This window comes from Bubalus kerabau, chromosome 4 (assembly GCF_029407905.1).
Source record: "Bubalus kerabau isolate K-KA32 ecotype Philippines breed swamp buffalo chromosome 4, PCC_UOA_SB_1v2, whole genome shotgun sequence".
In the NCBI taxonomy this organism is placed as follows: domain Eukaryota; kingdom Metazoa; phylum Chordata; class Mammalia; order Artiodactyla; family Bovidae; genus Bubalus; species Bubalus kerabau.
In genome coordinates, this window is record NC_073627.1 from 28,874,485 (window position 1) to 28,897,683 (window position 23,199).

General features: G+C 44.1%; 1 pseudogene; it reads left to right on the forward strand.

Annotated features, from left to right (window-relative positions):
- The first annotated feature begins 767 nt into the window (after positions 1–767).
- On the forward strand, positions 768–7,908 carry LOC129649164 (spindle and kinetochore-associated protein 3-like; annotated as a pseudogene).
- Positions 7,909–23,199: the final 15,291 nt, after the last annotated feature.

Below are 23,199 nucleotides of genomic sequence, written 5' to 3' on the forward strand. Positions count from 1 at the left end.
TGCAGGCAGATTCTTTACCAGCTGAGCCACAAGGGAAGCTCAAGAATACTAGAGTGGGTAGCCTATCCCTTCTCCAGCGGATCTTCCCAACCCAGGAAGAGAACTGGGGTCTCCTGCACTGCAGGCGGATTCTTTACCAACTGAGCTATAAGGGAAGCCTGATCCCCAGAAAAATCCTTTCTTAAAATTTTTAACCATACACTCTAAGATAGTGAGTTTAGAAGTCAAGTTGCCCATTATGTGAAAGTTCCCACCCTGACGTGGTGTCCCACAACAAAACAAAGGGAGACACTCATTTTCATCCATCTGGCTGCTCCCCATATGGAAATTTAGACACCTCTGAGCATTGGCAGGTCAATATAAACTCCCAACCCAGACCAGCCTCACAAGGACAGATTAAATCCCCCAGAGGCTGGCACTGCCCTGAACTGAATAAGCTCATCATGGAACCACAGGTTAGGACCCTCTTAGGCGCCATAGTCCAAAGACGGTGGAGCGCCGGCTTTCACTCCACCCAATCATTCTCCCACACACACCAGAATTGACAGACCACCTGAGGGAACATACCCTATTCTGAGTGACTGTCTGGTCATTGGGAGGTGAGCAGGCGCCCCTTCTGCCATATGGTGGGTCCTGACTCAGGCAGATGTCCCCAGGGCACTCCCCCATCTGACGTCCTATACTTGACCCCGCTTCTGCTCTCCTTCTGAGTCTGTTGGGGAAGCGGCATGGGCCAAGGCCAGCGTGATTTGAGTGAGAATTGGGCTCCAGCAAATGGCCGGGTGGTGCCTATCTGTCTGTCACCAGGTCGGCGGCCACAGCTTTCTCTGGTTCCCTAACAATGGTGGCGCAAGGGGCCAGTTCGGTTGTCAGCTTCCTGGCCAAAGCACCAGAAAATATTATAGAAACCATAGTGTCGGAAAGACACAAGTGTCACTCAGAGATACAGAACAGCAGGGTTTATTCAGCACTGGTGCAGGCCCAGCGGAGTCACCTCCAAAGGCTGGGAGTCCCGGCTTTGTTCTGGGTATCTTTTATACACTGTAAACTTCCCGCTCAAACAGCTCAGATCCCTCCCCTCACCAGCAGCCTTAATTCCCATGGATGTAAGGAGCAAGCAAGATCACAGAAGTGAAAGTGGTGATTGATGAGCAGCAGCTGTTTAAAAACAAGATAAGGGAAGGGAAAGCAAAAGGTTGTTACTTTAATTGGGGGCTTTGATCTTGCTCAGAACCACCTCCCAGAATCCTTCTCACTGGCATCCATTCTGGCTGAGCAATGTGTGCGCCACCAGGAAGGACTCTGAATCAGAATGATTGGCCAAAGACCACCTGGAAACTAATCCCATCACCATAAACCCCGAGACTGTGAGCCACGTGGCAGAGCAGTTCTCCTGGGTTCCCTTACCCTCCTACTCTCTGCCTGGGCGCCCCTTCCGGATAAAATCTCTTGCTTTGTCTCCTCAGACATTCACTTCTGAATGTTAGATAAGAGCCCTCTTTCAGGCCCTGGAAGGGGTCCCTCTTCCTGCAACAAATGGCGACTTTGGCGGGGTCTCCTCTTTGCTGCAACTGACATCCTGACCATTTGGGGCACTCAGGGACCAGCTTGCCTGGCAATGGATCAGACCCAGCTGCCACAAGTGGGACCCTTTTGTTCCTGGTCTCCTCCTGGTGCGGACAACTGGCCAAAGTGCCCAGACCGGGTAAGGAACAAGAGATTTTATTGATCTCTCTCTCCTTCCTTCTCTCTTTCCTCTCCTTAACCCTTCCTATCCTACCCTTTCTTTTTCTAGCCCCCCGATCCTGAACACAGAAATCTGGTCAAAGGGCCTCAAATCAGGAGGTCAAATCCTCCTGAGCTGAGGACTGGAGGCTGATCACCTCTTCTTGGCAGAGACTTGAATTCTGGTTCTGTTCTAGTTTCTGGCTTGAATTCTGGTCTGGTCTGGTTTCTGGTAGGGCCGAGTTCCAGTCCTCCCTTCTCTGGAGGCCCAGGGTAACATCCCATAATGCCTGGGTGTCCGCAGGTGGCAGGAGATGTCTATAAGGCCACAGCTTTTGCCCCTTTCTCCTGCCTCCTCCCCGCTCTCCTTTCAACCTGGCTTCCTTTCCTCCCTTTGGAATCTTTGAAGACCTGAGATATTTTCATTTACTCTGTTAGTCCTTGGATCTGAAGTTCTGTGTCTCCATAGGAGGTTTTCTGAGAAACTATAATCTTCTGTTAAGGGAGGGTCTGATTAAGACTGTCAGGTCTGTGTATGTGTTTTCTACTCTGCGATCTGTGTTGTGATTGGTGATGGCCATTCTGCTTTGTCAGGCCACCATTTGGTTTAGACCTGCTGCCATTTTGATAGAACTTGATTTTCATTCCCTGTGCCTTGAGACCAGGGCTCTCAGGAACATTTATCTATAAAATTGTGAATTTTATATTGTAATACCTAATTCATGACTAAGTTTAGAAAATGAAGCTAGATTTTGCATTGTGTCTGTCTGAATATGTGTATGTCTCCATATGTCTTTGTCTCTGGATAATACTTTTGAGATTAATTTGTAGATAAGCTCTATTTAATTGGCTTTAAACATGTAAGTGCTTACAAATCAAATAATTCTAAATTAAATTAAATGAATTTCAGATTCATGTGAACTGAGAAATATTCAGTATTAAATGAATACCTGGTAACATAGATATGTCTTTAGAACCATCAATAAGTATAATACTTCTGTTGTACCTAGGTTTACTAGAGGTCAAATAAGACTGTATTCTGTAACAAATTTGTCAACAAGAAATGTACCTCATTGTGTAAAATACTTTAGGGAAACTAAGATGTGTTTTCAAGAGAAGACGTTATGAAAAAAAAATACTGAAAGAGTTATGCATGATCAGGATTTTCTAAAATTGGATTACAATTAGTTGGATAAATGGATTTTCTTAGGAATGACACAGCTGCAGGAGAACTGGTTAGAGCCAACTAGGTCCAAGATGACGGAGTTGACTTTCTCTAGACCTCGAGCCTCCTTATATATACCGATTGTGACATATCAGCAAGTTAAGTGATACACCCATCAGCATTGACGAAATCTGACTGAATGTTCTAAACCCTTTTGACTGATTTTTTTGACAAAACTTCCTAAATCAAATTCTGTTGAAGTTCTTTTGACCTCTAGCTAACTTTGGGTTGCTTTAGAGGGCACCTAAAACATCCCAAAGAGAACTATTAAACTAATTGTCCTTATTTGGTTGGTTAAATTACATGGGAAATATTGTCAAATGAGTAATAAATCCTCTCAGGTTATAATGTATGGTAAACATTACTAATATAAATATCCTAGAAATTATGTGGAGTTTCTAACATTCTGATATGTCCTGGTATTCTAATGGGAAACCTGATGACTTCACAAAAGTTACAAAAGGACTGAATTAACCAGCGAATATGCTTATAACTTTTATGGTTTCTATCTGAAAAAATTATAGATTTGAATCTGTGTTTTCCAGGAGTAGGGAGAACCTTCCCCTCAAAATAATTATGACAGTAATTTGGTAAAATTATATGTTATAAACAAATTAAAACAATTATATTTTCTCTCTATCTGACTCCTTCAGAGACTGGTAAATCTTAGGTTTTCAGTAACTTTATCAGATGAGTTAGGAAGGTTTTCTCACTAACAGGTACAGAACTCTGAAGGAATTTTTGAGACCTTGAAAAGGGAAGAATTCACCTAGATTTGTTAGGTGAAACCTGTGATAAGCCTTTGGTATGACTTTTCCCAGCCCTGTTTTATTTTAAAAGTTCAATCTGAGAATCTATGAAAGTTTCAACAAAGCAAAAAGTCTGTAATCAATTGTGGTTATATAAATCATCAGGCCAAATTTATTGAAAGCAGACCTATTTTGCAAACAAACTAGCCTTAATTTGGTTATTTTTGATAAAAATGAGAGTAATTTTAGGGAGAAAAAGATATTTCAATAAATGTTAAATCCAAGTTTGTTAATGGAGGTCTGAATCTAGTAAGACTCATTTCCTGGATAGTTCTTTGCTGTTATGTGATATTAATGTAAAATTTAATTGAATTTCTAAAGAACACCCTAAGTTTGTTTCTGAAGCTTATCTCAGTAATCTATCTTTGCATAAAGATCAGATGCCTCATGAGCTGCAACCAGGACTAGAAAAAGACATAATTTAAGGGGCTGTCTCCAACCTGGATGGAAGGACCTTTTTATCAGGTACTCTTAACTAGCTCATGCACAATGAAACTGAAGGGAAATTGACTCTTAGATTAATTCCGACTTCCAAAGGCCCCAACACTAGACTGATCTATAGAGAGGACAACTGACCTGATCTCACCTTAAAATGATGCTCAAACAGAGGAGAAACTGCTCTACACCAGGACAAGAAGAAGACAACATCAGAGATAGACAGTTTGCCCAAGATGTGGATCTGATTCGTATGATCATTTATAGTGTTTTCTTGACTTCTTAGGCCTTTGCATATAAATCAAAAGCTTTTCTATCATAGCCCTGATCCTAGGCTAGTTTTAGAAATCAATCCAATTGTTGGGTTTGTGGCCAATTACCTGTGTCTAGTTCTGGGTTACCTTGGTGAATTTCTCTACTCCAAGTCTCTAAGTGGTTGACCCTGAGAAAATTTACTTAAAAAGAAAAATTATGGTCATATTCATGTCACTATTGATATTACTAAATGGAATCCCCTTACCCGACCAATTAATAATGCCTCCTCTGACCCTGGCCATAAATTTGAATTTTCTTCTATTAGTCTCAATCAGAGCAGCAAGCAAAGTTTCAGCAAAGGAAAAAAATCTCCCATTATTATGGGATGGATTTATATAGATAACACCAGGTTATGGTAATTTAGGTTTAAAGTGTCCTCTATGTTGGAAACAATTAAATCATACTAAAAATAATCAGTCTAGTAACACTAGGAAACTGGGTTATGTGCCTTATAGACAGTGCTAATATATAATTTCCCTGGAAGATAAAGATTCATACAGAATAGACTAAGTCAGATGACCTGGGATATACTGGGCTACATCTAATGGAAGTTTTTAGCTTATAATACTGATGTCTATGTTACTTGTCTTTCACCAGTTTTACAAAATTGCTGTTTCTTATACTGCCAAATGTGTGACTGAGGCCTCTGATAAAATAATATATAGTTCCATATGAGATCAATGATGGTAACAGTGTAACTCTAGATATGGGAAGAAGCAACATGAAGGAATGTTATCCTGGACCAAGAGGCTAGCAAGACAGGTGGTCTAGAGAATTTTGGATACTGTTTTATGGCCTAATCCAGTAACAGCACATTGAGTGGCCTGTTAACAAAATCTTTGCCAGACCTGAGAATGGACATTCTCAGCATCCTAGCATGAAATGGTCATGAAATGCTCTCTCTTAAAATCATGGCCAAGTTTATGACCAAGAAGGGGCTCTGCCAACTAAAAACTGACACTTGCCATCTACCTCTACAAAGATTAAATCATGACCACTGGCAGCTGCTGATTTTCAACACCCCTGAAAGGAGTTCAGGGTGGAAATCAGGAATGAGACACCCTGTGCTCTGGGAAAAACTGGCAGAACAGGCCTTCAGATAGTTAGATCTTTTCAGGAGAAGATTTAATGAGTTCCAACTCTTACATCTTCTCATACCTGAGAAACAATGACATTGTTAATGGTGACATCTGCTTTGGCTATTAAGGAGAATTTTATAATTAAAAGTCAAAATAGACCGGGCTCTCCTATGGATCCAATCCAAGACTTTTGCAGGATGCTGAGGTCTCTGGCTATCACCCTGGATGGCAAGACGGCCCAGCTGTAGTGAGCGCTGGACAGAGAGGAAAGCAACTCTGAAGATTGTCCAATGAGAGTTTTACATGACCTTCACTCAGAAGTACAGACTCTAAAGGATGATGTCAATATTCTTGATAAAGCAAAGCTTGGAAAGTCAAGAAAGCATAGGTTTCATAAAGGCAACAAAAATACTGATGAAAAAGAATTCAGTGGATATCATTAAAATAAAAGAGTTTTTCCAGAAGTATGGATATACTCCATGTGCCAAGAAAAATTCAGTGGATGAGAAAGAGGTCATTGACTCTAAACCAGTGCCCAGTGAATGTGAATGTCCTGAGAAGCCTGACGTGAAAGATGATTTGTTGGATTCTGCTGCTCCAAGCACTTCTGTTTCTGAGAAGTCACCGCATAGTCCACAACTTTCTGATTTTGGACTTGAGCAGTACATCATATCCCAATTTCTGCCAAACCCTCCCTAAGCAGTAAACAATGAGAAGGAAGAGCCAAAAATTTTAACTCCATTTTCCAAACAGTCACTAGTAAAAACTTCAAAATGTGCACTAAAGATGGATGATTTTGAGTTGGTATCTCTGAATACACTATGTGTTTAAATGACGATTACACAATTGGACTTAAAAATGTGAAGACTAACAGTGAGACCATAGAAACAGAACCAGTGCCCAATGATAATGTCTTTGCCACTCCTGGACTCATAATCCAGCTGTTGGGAAAAAAAATGGGGCAGAGCACACAGATTCTCCCTTGGCACCTACATTCAGCACTCCTGGTTTGAAAGTTCCTTCTACAAAAAGCAGCACAGCTCTGGTATCCACAAATTATCCATTATTAAAAGCAAACAGTTCATTGAATGATTTGGCAATGGAAGAAAGTACAAATTCAGATGAATGCTTTGAGAATTTTGCAGATGCCTCTTCTCCTACTATTTCTTCTTATGAGATTCTACTCAAAACACCTACACCTCCAGAAGTTACTAGGATTCCAGAAGATATTTGCCAGATTTTATCAATATACAAGTCAAACCTAGTGTCTCTGGTAGCAGTTAGAGCAGTGCCACCCAGCAAAGTGTTCCTTCCTCGGCATGGAGGACCAAAGGCGCGAGATGCCAGCAACAAAGAAAACTGGTGAAGAAATGGTAGTGGATCCATCCTCCCATTATGGAAACTGAACAGAATGAGATGAAAGCAAATCTGTTCTCACTTGGTTTTTGACATCCCCTACATCGTCCTCCCTTTGAAAAACCAACTCATGTTAAAGATGAACATGGATACTAGTATCATAAAGTGCTTTTTATTAAGTTTGATTTAATCTGGCCTGTCTTGTTGATATGTAGTTCAGCTGCTCAGTTTTGAAAGATCATTACTGTTTCATTGATTTCAAGTTTACCCTGCCTCATGGAACTATGTGGTTTAAGTAATATTAGGAAGCAGGATAAATAATTTTTGAAATTTAAACCTTACTGTTTGCCACTCAAATGAGGCCACCTTCAGTCTTCTCGGGGCTGGACAGTTGTTGCTAGAGCTAGGCTTCTTCCTTGGGGCTAGCTCTGCCCACTGTCCCAAGTCTCATGACTGTCCCAAGTCTTCTACACCTTTTATTTCAACAATGCTCTTTCAGACACTGTTGTTTGCAATAGACAGCCTAAACTGATATAGGAAAAGAGGAATTTACAGGCCTAGGTAGCTATACTGAAGTGGGTGTCTCAAACATTTGGACTTACACTCGCCTGCTGTCATGTCAGGACGGGCGTTTTCCTTTAACTTGTCAGTTTTATCCTCTCAAATCAGCTCTTCCCAGCACATGACTGTGAACTCCCCAGACCCCCATCTAGCTCGGTGCCAAACAGAGCCCGAGCCTCACCCTCTGGAAAATCCTAGGCATCCTCCTGCATGGGTGCTGCTCTCTGGACTGTCAGCTGTGCCTGTGGACCTGTCTCTGAGAGCGCCAGGCTGCCCTGTCCATGGAGCCCAAGAGCCTTATGATCTAAGCCAAGCTGCATCAGCAATTATCCTCTTTTATGGCTGTGCCTTGAAAGTCAAATGGGAAGACACATCACTTTGTGTCTCTTCATTTTGTCAGAAAATTGTCCCCAAAGAACAACTTATTATTTGTTCTAGGAACTACTGTGCAGTTATAATTTAAGTTTGGCTAAATAAAATGTTAAATTAAAACAAAAAAGTCAAAACAGAGTAGCTATGCTCCAGACATCCAAGGTAGTGATACTATGCGTGTAATTTCACACTAGACCTTGCATTGCTATACGCTTGAGTTTTCTGAGTTGTGTCAGGCCTGGATGCCACCAGACATGCTCAAAACAATGTCTGCTGGAAGCTAGTAACTACAAACTCACTTTTTATAGAGCTAGGCAACTGGCTACCTGGCTACAAGTCTCCCAGAAGTGCCAGGTCCAGACTGGGTTTCAGGCCTATTCTTCTGAAAAGAAATGAGATTTATTTTGTCTATTAAAATTCCAGTTGTCACTCCTCCAACTACTTCTAATTGGGTCTGTTACACCAAAATGGCAGACCAACAGATTGAGATTTTAATCACACAAGACTCAGATCTAGGACTTGGAACTCAGGAATGCTTCCAATTCAGTGTCTATTCTCCAAGCTGAGGCAGTCCTATGCCCCATTTAGACAGGAAGTTATCACAGTCATAGTTGCCTAGTTCCCTGAATTAAAACTGAGCAGGACTCACCGGGGCTCTGGAGTATAGATCTGTTCAGTGTTCTCCATTTCTTGTCTGTAGGATATGGGCTTCATTCAGCCTTCCTGACCTTTCCTGAGTCCCAGAGGATTCAAAACAGATTCAAACAGTTGCTAATCAGAGAAGGGAGGGGATACAGAAACAGAAGGAGCAATCAAATGGTGGTACAACCTTGAGGCAGGGTCCTGCTTCCTACTCAAGAAGCATGCATAGCAATGTCCTTGAGTTCTGCAGAACTGGGGCCCTCACCGAGGTGAAGGATGGTAACTTCAGGCTGAGCACAAGATTCCTGGAGCACCACTCTGTTGCCTTACCACCAACCAGTCAGAAGAAAGTCACACACGCTGCAGCCCTCACCTGCAAATGTTGCCTTCTGTTTCTGGGGCCCAGTGATGACCATCCTTTTAGGCCTCCTATTTGCCCCTGTCTATTTCATATCTGACAGGAGCCAATAGTTTCAAGCTAAACTACTGTTCTTACAGGGGTAAATGCTGGTTTCAGGCACAAAATATCTTGGCTTAGATCCTGAGAAATCTGTATGCGGGTTAAAAAGCAACAGTCAGACCAGGACATGAAACAACCGACTGGTTCCAAATAGGAAAAGGAGTAAGTCAAGGCTGTATATTGTCACCCTGCTTATCTAACTTATATGCAGAATATCATGAGAAACGCTGGGCTGGAGGAAGCACAAGTTGGAATCAAGATTGCCGGGAGAAATATCAATAACCTCAGATATGCAGACGACACCACCATTATGGCAGAAAGTGAAGAGGAACTAAAAAGCCTCTTGATGAAAGTTAAAGAGTAGAGTGAAAAAGTTGGCTTAAAGCTCAACATTCAGAAAATGAAGATCCTAGAATCTGGTCCCATCACTTCATGGCAAATCGATGGGGAAACAGTGGAAACAGTGTCAGACTTTATTTTTGGGGGCTCCAAAATCACTGCAGATTGTGGCTGCTGCATGAAATTAAAAGATGCTTGCTCCTTGGAAGGAAAGTTATGACCAACCTAGATAGCATATTAAAGAGCAGAGACATTACTTTGCCAGTAAAGGTCCATCTAGTCAAGGCTATGGTTTTTCCAGTAGTCATGTATGGATGTGAGAATTGGACCATAAAGAAGGCTGAGCACTGAAGAATTGATGCTTTTAAACTGTGATGTTGGAGAAGACTCTTGAGAGTCCTTTGGACGGCAAGGAGATCAAACCAGTCAATCCTAAAGGAAATCAACCCTGAATATTCATTGGAAGGACTGATGTTGAAGCTGAAGCTCCAATACTTTGGCCACCTGAAGTGAAGAGTTGACATTGGAAAAGACCCTGATGCTGGGAAAGATTGACAGAGGATGAGTTGGTTGGATGGCATCACCGACTCGATGGACATGAGTTTGAGCAAGCTCTGGGAGTTGGTGATGGACAGGGAAGCCCAGAGTGCTGCAGTCCATGGGGTCACAAAAAGCTGGACATGATTGAGCTAGTAAATTGACTGACTAGATCAGGTAGAGAGAGACTTCTGCTCTCCTAGGCAGGCCTAACCCATGCACAGCAGGAAGAAATTACAGAAGAAAGAGACCTCTGTCCCAAATCCCAAGAAGTATCTTGAGTATGAAGTCTCTCAGAGGGAAGTTGTTAGGGGAAGCACACTCACTGAAACCATCCACCCAGCCAGGCACCATAGTTGTTTTTGCACCACCATTTGCACGAGTTGTTTTACAACAGGAGGTCCTGGTAGGGAACGTGAAACTAATAAGCCACCACCAACGGGAAGAGTTCAGGAAGGTCAAAAAGGTGACATCACATGTCCAACTGCCTTCTAGAATCCTTCTCGCTGGCATCCATCTTGGCTGAGCAATGTGTGCACCACCAGGAAGGACTCTGAATCAGAGTGATTTGCCAAAGACAACCCAGAAGCTAATCCCATCACCATAAAACTGGAGACTGCTAACCAGTGGCAGAGCAGTTCTCCTGGGTTCCCTTACCCTACTGCTCTCTGCCTGGGCACCCCTTCCCAATAAAATCTCTTGTTTGGTCAGCATGTGTGTCTCCTCAGACATTCATTTCCCAGTGTTAGACAAGAGACCACTTTCTGATTCTGAAAGCAGTTCCCTTTCCTGCAACACACCCATTTTGTTTTTCTCTTTCTCTCTCTCTCCCTTTTTCTTCTTCTCTCTCTTTCCCTCACCCTCCCTCCCCTTTTTTTTTTATATTTTTTAACATTTTGGTAGAAAATACATGAGTTCTAGAGGCACAGAAGCACAGGTTTTAATTTTTATTTGCACTCTAAGCACCATATTTACTGTTTTTCTTTTGGTGCGTTAACTACCCCTGTGAAGCTAAGTTTCTTCTGTTATAAAATAGAAACAGTGAAAGAAAGAAAATAAAGGAAAAAAAAGTCATCATTTTTTTAGGTAGGTAGAATAGGGAAAAGGAGTCCAAAATGGCGGTGGCTAAAGACAAGGAAGGTCAAAGGACGGTTCGAGGACCAGAGTGAAGACTTCAGGCAGAACAAACAGCACTCCTGGCTAAGCCCAATTTTCATAGGCAGGCCTAGGTTGAGGAAAAAAACATATAAAAGGAGGAGCCAAAGCGCTTTCTCTAGGGCTCTCTTTCTCTCCCGCGTGTGTGTGCTCTTTCTCTCTCTCTCCCTCTCTCTCCCTCCCCCGCACGCTCCTCCACTCGCTTCTCTTCGAGTCTTTGGGTTGGCATGCTCTCACGCTTCAAGGATGGATTCTCCTGCTATCTTATAAATAAAATAGAGCTGTAACACTGATTTGCCTAAGAGCTATAACACGGTTTGTCCAAGACCCGAGAGCTGTGACGCGCCGAGGGCTTTAATATCCGTCGCTCCAAATCTTTATTGTGATGAGACAAAGAACCGAGGAACATACACTCGCATGACAATTTTCTTTGCGAGAGAGATTCAGAGAGATGAAGAGAGACAGAAAATGTGTGTGAGAGAGAAAGAGAGATGCCGGAGCTGACCTGCGGGCCTTCTATTTCAGACCTGCCCAGCCTGTTCTGCTCTTCCAGGCTGGCAGGAGCACAGGAGTGGAGGCGTGCAGGTGTCAATGACCAGTGACAAAGGGCTGAATCGCCCCAGACCTAGGGGATTTCCATTTCTACTCTGGTCTAGTCTGTGAACACAGTGGTATTTTAGCCTTATGTGGAGACAAGGAGTGTAAAGCCTTCCCACCTCAATGGTCAGGACAATGTGGGGTCGGATAATGAGCTCCCTCTGTCCTCCAGTTTCCCACCTCGAATGCCAGCCAATTATAAACTTGAGCTTCTTCCTGAAAATGTGGTGTCACATGAACGTCTCAGACAAGACAACTCCATAAATGCCAACCTCTGTAGCACCACTTCAAGGTATCCTCAGGATTTAGAAACTTATTCCCAAGTCTGAGAGATTACAATTTAGAAAAGGTGGTCCTAAATATCTCTATGGTAACAGAAAAAATGTTCAATATCAGTATCAGAACACTGAAAAAATTCCAATTATACTTAATTGTTTAGTTTCTGTACTGCAAAGTCATAGTCCGCAGATACACTGCCTGCCAAGTAAGGACAATCTTGTGTAACTGCTGATATATTAGTCAGGCGTCTCCAGAGAAGTAGAACCAATGTAGCTAGATAAATAAATACATGCATGTATACACACACAGCTACAAATATACAGCTGTTACATACATACATATATACGTAGATACAAAATGGGTAGATGCATCCAGAGAGATGACAGATACTTACATGCATCATATCAGTTCATTTCAGTCACTCAGTCGTGTCCGACTCTTTGTGACTCCATGGGACTGCAACATGCCAGGCATATATATAGATGGTAGATATATGTATACAGAAATATATATTAGTGTATATATGTATATATACTTACATAGATGGCAAATACATACATATATATATATGGGACTTCCTTGGTGGCTCAGTGGTAAAGAATCCGCCTGCCAACACAGGAAACACGGGTACAATCCCTGGGTCAGGAAGATCTCATGGAGAAGAAAGTGGCCTGCCACCATTTTGTTAGAACTTGATTTTCTTTCCCTGTGCCTTGAGACCAGGGCTCTCAGGAACACTTGTCTGGACCATCTCTAACTGCTGAGACTGAGGAAAAATGGGGAAAAGCCTTTAGAAATTTTATTTATTCCAACTATTATTTATAAACTAGCAAATTTTATATTGTAGTATCTAATTCATGACTAAGCTCAGAAAATGAAGCTAGATCTTGCTTTGTGTCTGTATAAATATGTCTCTATATGTCTCTGTCTCTGGTTAATATTTTTGAGATTAATTTGTAAATGAGCTCCATTTAAGTGGCTTAAAGAAAAGTGTAAGGCTAGTGCAGAGAAAAAGAGAGCAAGCCAGGCAGTCAGGCAAGAAAAGGAAATTTATTAGAGGGAAAAGAGAGGGTGACTGGCTCTTAAGGAAAACCAGCGTTCTCCCTTTCTGACGGAGTCCTTCTTATACCCCACCAATGAAAAATTCTCTGAAGTGATGGTCATGTAGCCATCTGGAATCTGGTGGTCTTGCAGCTTTGAGAAGATAAGCGCCACAGAGATAACAGGATGCCATTTGGGCAATTTGGTCAGTCTCACAGATCTCTGTGATTTTATTCTTCATCCGCAAGGTTGACAATACGAGCCATCTTATCAGTGAGACCCCATGTGGGCCCTATCAAAAGGTTAGGAGAATTTTATAATGAAAAATCAAAATAGGTTCGTCTAGTCAAGGCTATGGTTTTTCCTGTGGTCATGTATGGATGTGAGAGTTGGACTGTGAAGAAGGCTGAGTGCCGAAGAATTGATGCTTTTGAACTGTGGTGTTGGAGAAGACTCTTGAGAGTCCCTTGGACTGCAAGGAGATCCAACCAGTCCATTCTGAAGGAGATCAGCCCTGGGTGTTCTTTGGAAGGAATGATGCTGAAGCTGAAACTCCAGTACTTTGGCCACCTCATGAGAAGAGTTGACTCATTGGAAAAGACTCTGATGCTGGGAGGGATTGGGGGCAAGAGGAGAAGGGGACGACAGAGGATGAGATGGCTGGATGGCATCACCGACTCAATGGACGTGAGTCTCAGTGAACTCTGGGAGTTGGTGATGGACAGGGAGGCCTGACGTGCTGCAATTCATGGGGTTGCAAAGAGTTGGACATGACTGAGCGACTGATCTGATCTGATCTGATGCTTCAGACATTCAAGGAAATAACTAGGTGATTCTATGGGTGTAATTTCAGACTAGACCTTATATCGCTAAACACTTGAGTTTTCTGAGTCGTGTCAGGCTTAGATGCCACCATTCTCAAAACAATGTCTGCTGGAAGCTAGTAACTACAACCTTACTTTTTATAGAGCTAGGCAACTGCCTACAAGTCTCCCTGAAGGTCTAGACTGGATTTCAGGGCTATTTTTCTAAAAAGAAATGAGATTTATTTTGTCTATTAAAATTCCAGTTGTCACTCCTCCAACTACTTCTAATTGGGATGTTACACCAAAATGGCAGACCAAGGGATTGAGATTTTAATCCTACAAGACTTAGATCTAGGACTTGAAAGTCAGGAATACTTCCAATTCAGTGTCTCTTCTCCAAGCTGAGGCAGTCCTATGCCCCATTTAGACAGGAAGTTATCACAGTCATAGTTGCCCAGGCTTCATTCAGCCTCTTTGACCTTCCCTGAGTTCCAAAGGGTAGACTCCAACAGTTGCTAATCAGGGAAGGGAGGGGATACAGAAACAGAGGAGGAGCAAATGGTGGTACAGCCTTGAGGCAGGATCCTGGTTCCCACTCAAAAAAATATGCATAACAATGTTTTTGAGTTCTTCTACAGAACTGGGGCCCCCACCCGGTGGAGGATGGTAGCTTCAGGCTGAGCACAAGATTCTGAGACCACCACTCTGGTGGTGGTTGCCTTACCACCAACCAATCAGAAAAAAGTCACTCACCCTCAAGCCCTCACCACAAATGTTGCCTTCTGTCTCTGGGAACCAGTGATGCCCATCCTGTTAGCTCTCCTGTTTGACCCCTGTCTATTTCATCTCTGAGAGGAGCCAACAGTTTCAAGCTAAATTGCTGTCTACAAGGGTGAATGCTGGTTGCAGATGAAGAGTACCTCAACTTAGATCCGGTAGAGAAAAACTTGTGCTCTGCTAGGCAGGCCTACACCCATGCACAGCAGGAAAAAGTCACAGAAGAAAGAGACCTCCGCCCCAATTCGCAAGAGGCACCTTGAGTTTGAGGTCTTTCAGTGGGGAGTTGTTAGGGGAAGGACACTGACTGAAACCGCCTGCTCTGGCCAGGCACCATAGCAACCATTTGCATGAGTTGTTTTATGACAGGAGGTCCTGGTAAGGAACATGAGACTAATAAGCCACCACCAACAGGAAGAGTTCGGAAAAGATCAAAAGGAGACACCATATGTCCGACCACCTCCCAGAATCCTCGCTGGCATCTATCTTGGCTGAGTAAGGCCACCAGGAAGGACTCTGAGTAAAAATGATTGGCTAAAGACAGCCCAGAAACTAATCCCATCACCATAAAACTCAAGACCGCTAGCCATGTGGCAGAGCAGTTCTCCTGGGTTCCCTTACCCTACTGCTCTCCACCCAGGTGCCCTTTCCCAATAAAATTTCTTGCTTTATCAGCACGTGTGTCTCCTCAGACAATTCATTTCCCAGTGTTAGACAAGTGTTAGCCCTGGAAGGGGTCCCCTTTCCTGAAACATCCCCACTCCATCAATGGGACCAAAGATTGCTCAGCCTCCAGGGATGGGATAGCATCCCATGTCAGGGAGGTCAGACACACTAGAGTAGGAGCTGCTTTTTGTTCCTTTCTTTAACATCTTGCCGATGCTACAGTGCATTATGTTCAATATGCAATGTTGTGATTGTTGTCAGCGTACAGTCGCCTGATTCAGGTATTACATATCTATGGAATATCTCTATTGTTTTTTGGATTTTGCCACAGAAGAATGAGCAGTTTGCTGAGCCACAGGTCCTTGTGAATTGTCTATCTCAGATATACTTTACTGTGTATACAAAGAAGGAAGATAGGAGATAATTATTGTGGATTATCTCTTAGAGATGCAGATTTCTGTGTATCTGTGGAAGTATGGAAGGAAGAAAGAGGGGAAGGAATGAAGGAAAAGGAAAAGGAGATTCCTTCTGGATAGTCAAGTGATGGGGATTCCACATGGTCATCTCAACAGATACAGCAACAACATTTGACAAAATTCCACATCCACTCATAGTAAACTCTCTTTTCAAAATGGGTACAGAGAGGGAGTTCCCTGGTAGCCTAGTGGGTAGGACTCCTGGCTTTCACTGCTGGGGCCTGGGTTTAGGGAACTAGATCCCACAAGCTGTGCAGCCAGGCCCCCTACCCTGGCACCCTAAATAAGGTATTGAGGGAGTATTTTGCAACATAACCAAGGTACATTTGATAAACTAAAAGGTAATATCATACCCCTCAGCGTATGATATTAGATTTGGAGACCTGCAGTGAAGTCAGACTCCACATTGTGATGTGTGGGTGGACTGAATGAGTGTGGCCCCCTGAAGGCGGGGGACTAGTGCACGTCTGCAGTACTGGACCTTTGACACTGGGCCTTCAAAAGCGTTTCATGCTGATCAAAGTACTTCAATGGAAGAGAAAGTATGAAAACACGAGTCAGAGTCCATTGTCAGCTGACAGGCAGCAAAGGAGACTGTGAGACATAATTTTAGAGTAAAGAGAAAACAGGCCCAGAGAGAAGATGGAGAAGAAGGAAACGAGAAGCGAACCAGTAAAAGCCATGTGTGTAGGCATGATTAAATGCTGAGTGGAGGGAGAAGAGTACATCGTCTTGTAATGGGTATAAATTAAAAGTGTGGAGTTAACATTTGAAAGGTCAAGGGGAATTCTCATGAGAGAGCAGAACGGTGGGCACTTGAACATGAAAGCCTGGAAGAGCACAGAACAGAGGGGAAAGGGAGACATTAGATTTCTATGTCTCAGTTATTGTCTGTGCTTTGTGAAAACCCCAATGTGGAAGTGAAAGAGCATCCAAGTCTTGGGCTATCAGAGGGGAAAATTAGCCCATGGGTTAGATCCACCGGGGAAGAGCAGGCCCAGGTAGGATGGGGGTGGTAGGGGGTGGGGGTGGGGGGAGGTGGAGGTAGGAATATGGAGTCCTGCCGGACCAAGGCCAGGAGTAAATGTCCCGCCTTGGAAGTTCATCCCCCAACACAGTCAGTTTAAATGGCGGGAGTATGTTCAAAAATTCAAAGGGAAATATTCATTGTCTGGAGAACCATGACGTTTTTTCTTCTGGTCATGATCTGGTACTAGATTTTTTTCCTCCCCTGAAAACAAGTACAGAATTTTCACGAATGAAATATTTGTTGTCTCCCATTGGGCACCAAGAGACACTCCCCTGTGTCTTCAGCTGAGGTGGGGGTGGGGGGAGGGGGGAGGAATGTACCACCGTCCAGGAGAGAAACTCGAACAAGGACTAGAGGGAATGCCCTCTGGGACTCTCCAGGGTCAGGGGCAGCCTCTCTCCTCACCGTGGGGAAAGGAACACAGTCTGGTAATTAGGGGAAGGGAACATGAGATGGAGGACTCTGAAGGGTTTCAGGGTGCACTAGGAAAATATTGATCCTACTCTAAATGCTGACCCAGTAAGCCCTCAGTTCCCCAGTAGCACTCTCAGACACAGCCCTCCCAGTCTCTCACCTCAGCCCTGGCTGAGTTCACAACCAGACCCACCCTCTGCCTGGCCCTGCGACTGTTACCTAATCTTAGGATACCCACCCAGTGACCCCTTTTTGTCTGTCAGTATTTTCTTGGTAGGAAGTGGCCACAGAAGATGGTATAGACTTGGCTACTCTGGGACCCTGCTTTGAATTATTCTCGTTGGCAGATGTCCCTGAGCCGGGCCGCCAGGCTGACAGAGGGCCAGGTCACCTTGCGGGCAGCCCTCTTGCTGCTCGGGCTCTGGGCAGTGCTGGCTCCTGTCCAGTGTTCTCCAGGACGTCCCTCATGGCGCTACAGCTCTTCGGAGGTGGTGACTCCCAGGAAGGAGCTGCACCGAGACAAGAGTGTCCAGGTGCTGGGCTGGCTCTCCTACAGCCTGCGTGTTGCAGGGCAGAGGCATGTTATCCACATGTGGTGCAAGAAATTATTTTCACCCAGACACCTGCCGCTGATGACTCAGGATGACCAAAGAGCCCTCCAGATAGACTACCCCATCGGCCCTTCAGACTGTTACTACCTCAGCTACCTGGAGGAGATTCCTCTGTCCATGGTCACCTTGGACACTTGCTATGGGGGTCTCGAAGGTATCATGAATTTGGATGACCTTATCTATGAAATCAAGCCTCTCTCATGTGTTCTGAAAGGCTTGAAGACATAGTTTCTCACATTGTGGCAGACGCCAGTGGAACAGGACCCGCATTTAGACCGGATCACAAGGAGGACAGGCAGCCATTGCCCACTGAAGAGGATGTCAGTGTAGCCCCCAGAGTTACTTCCAGAATGCTTGCAACCTATCCTTCAGTTATGTCAGGATTGGATCAGTTTTCTAATTCAATGTATTGTGTATACAACAATGTCACTATGTGTATAAAATTCTTGTTACAGATCAGTAATATGGTGGACTCCTTTTATAAGGGTCTTGTGTTGAACTTCTGGCTCATTGCAGTGCTATATATGATGTACAAGATCCTACCAGAATGAATGATTATAATGTACCATATGGTCCATATGCTCGTTACCATACAGCAACATTTCTACCATATGGAGATCCCAGTACATCCTTCATATTTAATCGTGATGGATCCAATTTAACTCAATTTGAATCAGAACTTTATGTATTGTGTAACAGTCCTTTTAGTCTGGTCTAAATGGACCAGACTCCCTAGTTGATCGTCTAGGGAGACGTGTAATCTTGTTAGGCGTTTTAACAGCCCGACTCACTGGGAGACAAATTGGTCTGTACTGCCGGGGTCCAGCCCCAGCTGATCCAGGGTATTCGAAGGAGAGACGGCTAGGCGACCTATTCAAATGTTAATTAGAGATAATAAAGAGGAATAGAATGAGGATAGCTCAGTAGGAAAATTCAGTGGAGAAAAGAAGCTGAGTGGCTTGGTTTACGCGGAAAATCAATATAACCCGTGACACCAGGTTAGCTCTGACCACGGAGGCCGCAGGCGCCCTCTCGAATAGCGGAAGGTGCCCCACCTTAGACACCTTCTCGAGTGGGTCTTAGAAGCCCAGGCAAATAAATGGTCGCAGAGGATATCCACGCTCCAGATGGACACTCAGCTGGAAGTTAAAGGGAAGAATGACATGGGGAGACCAAGCGTTGGTGAGCAAGGCCCATAGCTTTATTTTCAACAGGGGCTTTTATACCCTAAGTTACACATAGAGGATAATAGGGGATGCAAAATCAGCAGTCTTTGATGCTTATCAAAAGCCAGGGTTTCTTTCCTGCAGATTTATCGTATACAAATGGTTTAGGTGATTTACATCATCTTCTGGCCAGAGGCCTTTTAACATTTTATGACTCTTGACAAGGACTTATCAACAAAGACTTATTTTCTCTAAGAGTAATTATTTTAAGGTTTGGCGCCATCTTCCGAAGATAAGATTACGTTCCTATAGGGTGGATGTGTAATGGGTTTACAAAGGAAAGAATTTACTACCTTAAGGGTCTAAAGTTACTAACACCAGGCCACTACTTATTTTTTCTACATACCAACTATATTAATTAATGCACATTCAAGGATACAATTCAGGGGATGTGAAAACTTGGCAACAAACATTGGCTCATCAATGAAATCTTTTACTAGTTTTATTCTGACAGTTTCTAATTCTCTGAGAGGCTCTAAGCTATTTGAATATCTTAAGCTTCCCGTGCCTCTGGAGGCTGGGAGACTGTAAACAATCGTATGCATAGCTGTAGGTGTACGGGTAAACTTGTCAGGCGAGTTAGAGAGCCATCTGAGGGGTTTGGATTTAAACACTCCTAATTGCCCAGGAACTTTATTAATTGGAGCTGTAAGTTAACTCTTTGACAGAGAGAGTGAGATGGTGGTGGGGGACAGCCCCCAGTAAAGTCAGAGGTGAGAGCACAAAGCAATAAAGTAGGCAGACTCTGGTTTTTTGGGGGGTAGATGCTCGAGAATATCCGGGGGCACTCCCGAGGCTCGATCCCGCCTTTGCGTATGCCGAGCCCCCTTCCTCATGACCTTTGTCACGAGTGGAATGTCTCTCGCCGGCTCCCGGCACTGTACTATGATGAGGATACCTGCTTTTGCCTGAGGAGGAGCAGCTGCATTATGGGAACATTCCCATCCTTGACAGAGTCCTTCAGTAACTGTTCCGCTCTTCACTGGCGGAGCATAGCAGGATTTGGGGGCAGTTGTATGTTTGCGAAACCTCAATGCTTTTTTAATGAAAGCCTGATAAAAGAACGTTGTGGAAATTCTGAGGTAGAGGATTGGGAGGACTGTGACTATAGCTCCTTCAAGCAGTGTTATAACAACCCAGCTGTAAAGTTAACCGTATGTTCGAGGTAGGGGCTGAGTGTCATATAGGAGGCTGCTGTACAAACCGTACCTGGTCTAAGAGAGGAACACTCTGCAGACCAATCCAGAGTATATGTGATCTTCCGGAATACTGTCATGGAACAGTCTCTATATGCCTCTGGATGATCTTTATATGCAGGATGGAATGCCCTGTTCTAAAGAGGGTTGCTGCTATAATGGGACCTGCACTGACCGCAGTGTGCACTGCAGAGAAATATTTGGAAGAGACTCTTTTCAGGGTCGTGATGACTGTTATGAAATCAATAGAGGAACCAATCGATTTGGACACTGTACTGCTATGCGCAGGGTCTTGAAATTTAATGGTTGTAAAAAGGAAGATGTAAAGCGTGGAAGGCTCCAGTGTAGCAATGTCACTCAACCTCCCCCGTTGCAGGAAGAGGTTTCATTCCATCAGTCAAAGATCTCAGGGGTCTGGTGTTGGGGACTATCCAATCACCATCAACTGGATGTAATAATTGATGTTGATCAGGTGAGAAATGGTACCCTGTGCGCTCCTGAGAAGATCTGTATTAACAACTGCAGCAATACTAGTCTCAAATGACTGTCCCCCCAGTAAATGCAATTTTAGAAGATGTTGCAACAACTATGGAGAGTGCTTTTGCCACATAGGCTGGAAACCTCCAATGTGCAGAAGCAGAGGTCCTGGAGGGAGCATCCCAGACGGACCTGCTTCATCTGGTTTCGGACAGACTGGCTCCGTAAAAACAAGTCAAAAACCACTCCAATACTTGCGGCTGATCTTTGGTTGCATTTATGTGTTCATGGAGAAAGCAATGGCACCCCACTCCAGTACTCTTGCCTGGAGAATCCCATGGACGGAGGAGCCCGGTAGGCTGCAGTCCATGGGGTCGCTCAGAGTCGGACAGGACTGAGCGACTTCACTTTCACTTTTCACCTTCATGCCTTGGAGAAGGAAATGGCAACCCACTCTAGTGTTCTTGCCTGGAGAATCCCAGGGATGGGGGAGCCTGGTGGGCTGCCGTCTCTGGGGTCGCACAGAGTCGGACACGACTGACGCGACTTAGCAGCAGCAGCAGCAGCAGCAGCTGCACTCGGACACGACTGAGCGACTGAGCAGCAGCAGCAGCATGTGTTCATAGCTGCACTCCTCCTTGCTGTAGCCACCAGTGTTAGAAGTACCCAGACCGCCACAGTTAAGGAAGTGACAGTAAAGTTTGCTTAAATTATGAACCAGCCTCCCGATCTCCATACAACCAATGGAAATATAGGAGTCGTATCAGTACATGTGATGAGAGCAGCAATAAATCAGCAAAGGTGTGGATTTCATGTTCTAGAAGTCTGCAGGCAATAACGGGGCAGTTCCAAAATCTGGGGCCATCAGGAGGCATTGACATTTTCACATCAGGTCTCTTGGAACAGCACTCGCAAATAAATCTTGAAAACCACTTGTTGGTGTCCTGTAATATTTGTAAACTCTAAGAGGGCAAACAGCTGGACAATTTGGCTAAGATTGAGACCTGAATCAGCAGCTGGGTCTTGACCTGTGTTCAGTGGTCCCAGTACTAACAAAAGTTTTTATGGGCTTCTTCAGGGGCAGATTCATGACATTTCTCCAGCCGTGGGGTTTTTCTCTCCTTCTCTTTAATCTCTCCTTATCTAAACCCAAAGTGGGTTCAGGGTAACAGAGGGCTCCTCCCAGCCAGCGCCATGTATGTCCTTCTGTGATGGCTGCGGTCTGAGGGGTGAGAGCAGTGTGGGCTCAGTTTCCAGCCAGCATAAACTATGACTCTCTGGACAGTGTATCCCCAAGTGGACACCAAGACAGAAGGCTGAACGTAGTAGCATTTATGGAAATCCCATCTGAACATGAGGCTGCAGTGCCCATCAGTGACCACAGCCATCACAGGGAGTCTGTGGGTGTGAATCCCTGCCTTCCTTCCTTTTAAAACAACTTTAAATTTATTTATTTACTTTTGGCTGTGCTGGGTCTTGGTTGCTAGGCAAGGGCTTTCTGCATTTGCGGTGAGCGGGGCTAACTCTCTAGTTGTGTTGCGCAGGTGGTTTCCCTTTTGGTGAAGGACGAGCTCTAGAGCACGGGCTCAGTAGCTGTGGTGCATGGGTTTAATTGTTCCGTGACACGTGGGATCTTCCCAATCACAGATAGAAGTGTCTCCCGCACTGGCAGGTGGATGCTTTACCACTCAGCCACCAGGGAAGCCCCTTCTCTTCCTTCTTGCATCTACACTTCAGTGCACTCTCAGGGAATGTAAGCCGAGTAATGTCTGGTGAATAACAGACACGAGTGTATAGAACACCCCTGTGGAAGAGGAGAACCAGTCTCCTATATCTGAACAATGTTCAAGGAACTAAATATTATTTAAAATATGATGTAAAATTAATAAAATATAATATGTAAGTGAAATGAAGCATTTTATTTTAAATCAACACTTCAAATTATGTTGACTTTCCCCTTGCAAAACAGGTACACCGCATAGAATTAAAAAGACACAATTTCCCATGAGCCTAGGGAGTTACACTTCCTACATAGACCACAAAAAGCTGCTTGTAGTAGAAATCTTGTGTCCATGTTGGGTTTTTCCTCAATACACACAGTTACAGCTGTCCTGCTTCTACACACACTATCCTCTCATCTCCAAATGAATCTTGATGGCCTGTCTTTGAAGCTCCATCCAATTTCCAACATTCAGTCTGCACTGGAGTCTTCCAGTGCTTTGCCCCTCTCAGTGTATTCCATTCTTTTATTGGTGAACATTAAGGAGAATTGAGAGGTGAGATGAATTCAATACTCACCTGTTTCCACACCCTACATGTAAATGGTGCAGTTGATGCTGGACCACCCTCTGCCCGCCTTTTACCCCTCTTCTTTCTGAAGCTCAAGGAGCAAACCTCCCCCATGTGGCTTGTCAGGGGGTCTCCCTACCAGGGATCATCTCCCCTCTCCCTGAGGCTCACTTGCATTTCAAGCTCAGTGTTAGACTCAGGACATCAAGTCCTGATTGCCTTTGAACTCTTGCCATTGTCCCCTTTTCTTCTCTTTCTGACTATTGGTTTTCACATCACATCTCATGATTTGGCTACTGCATTC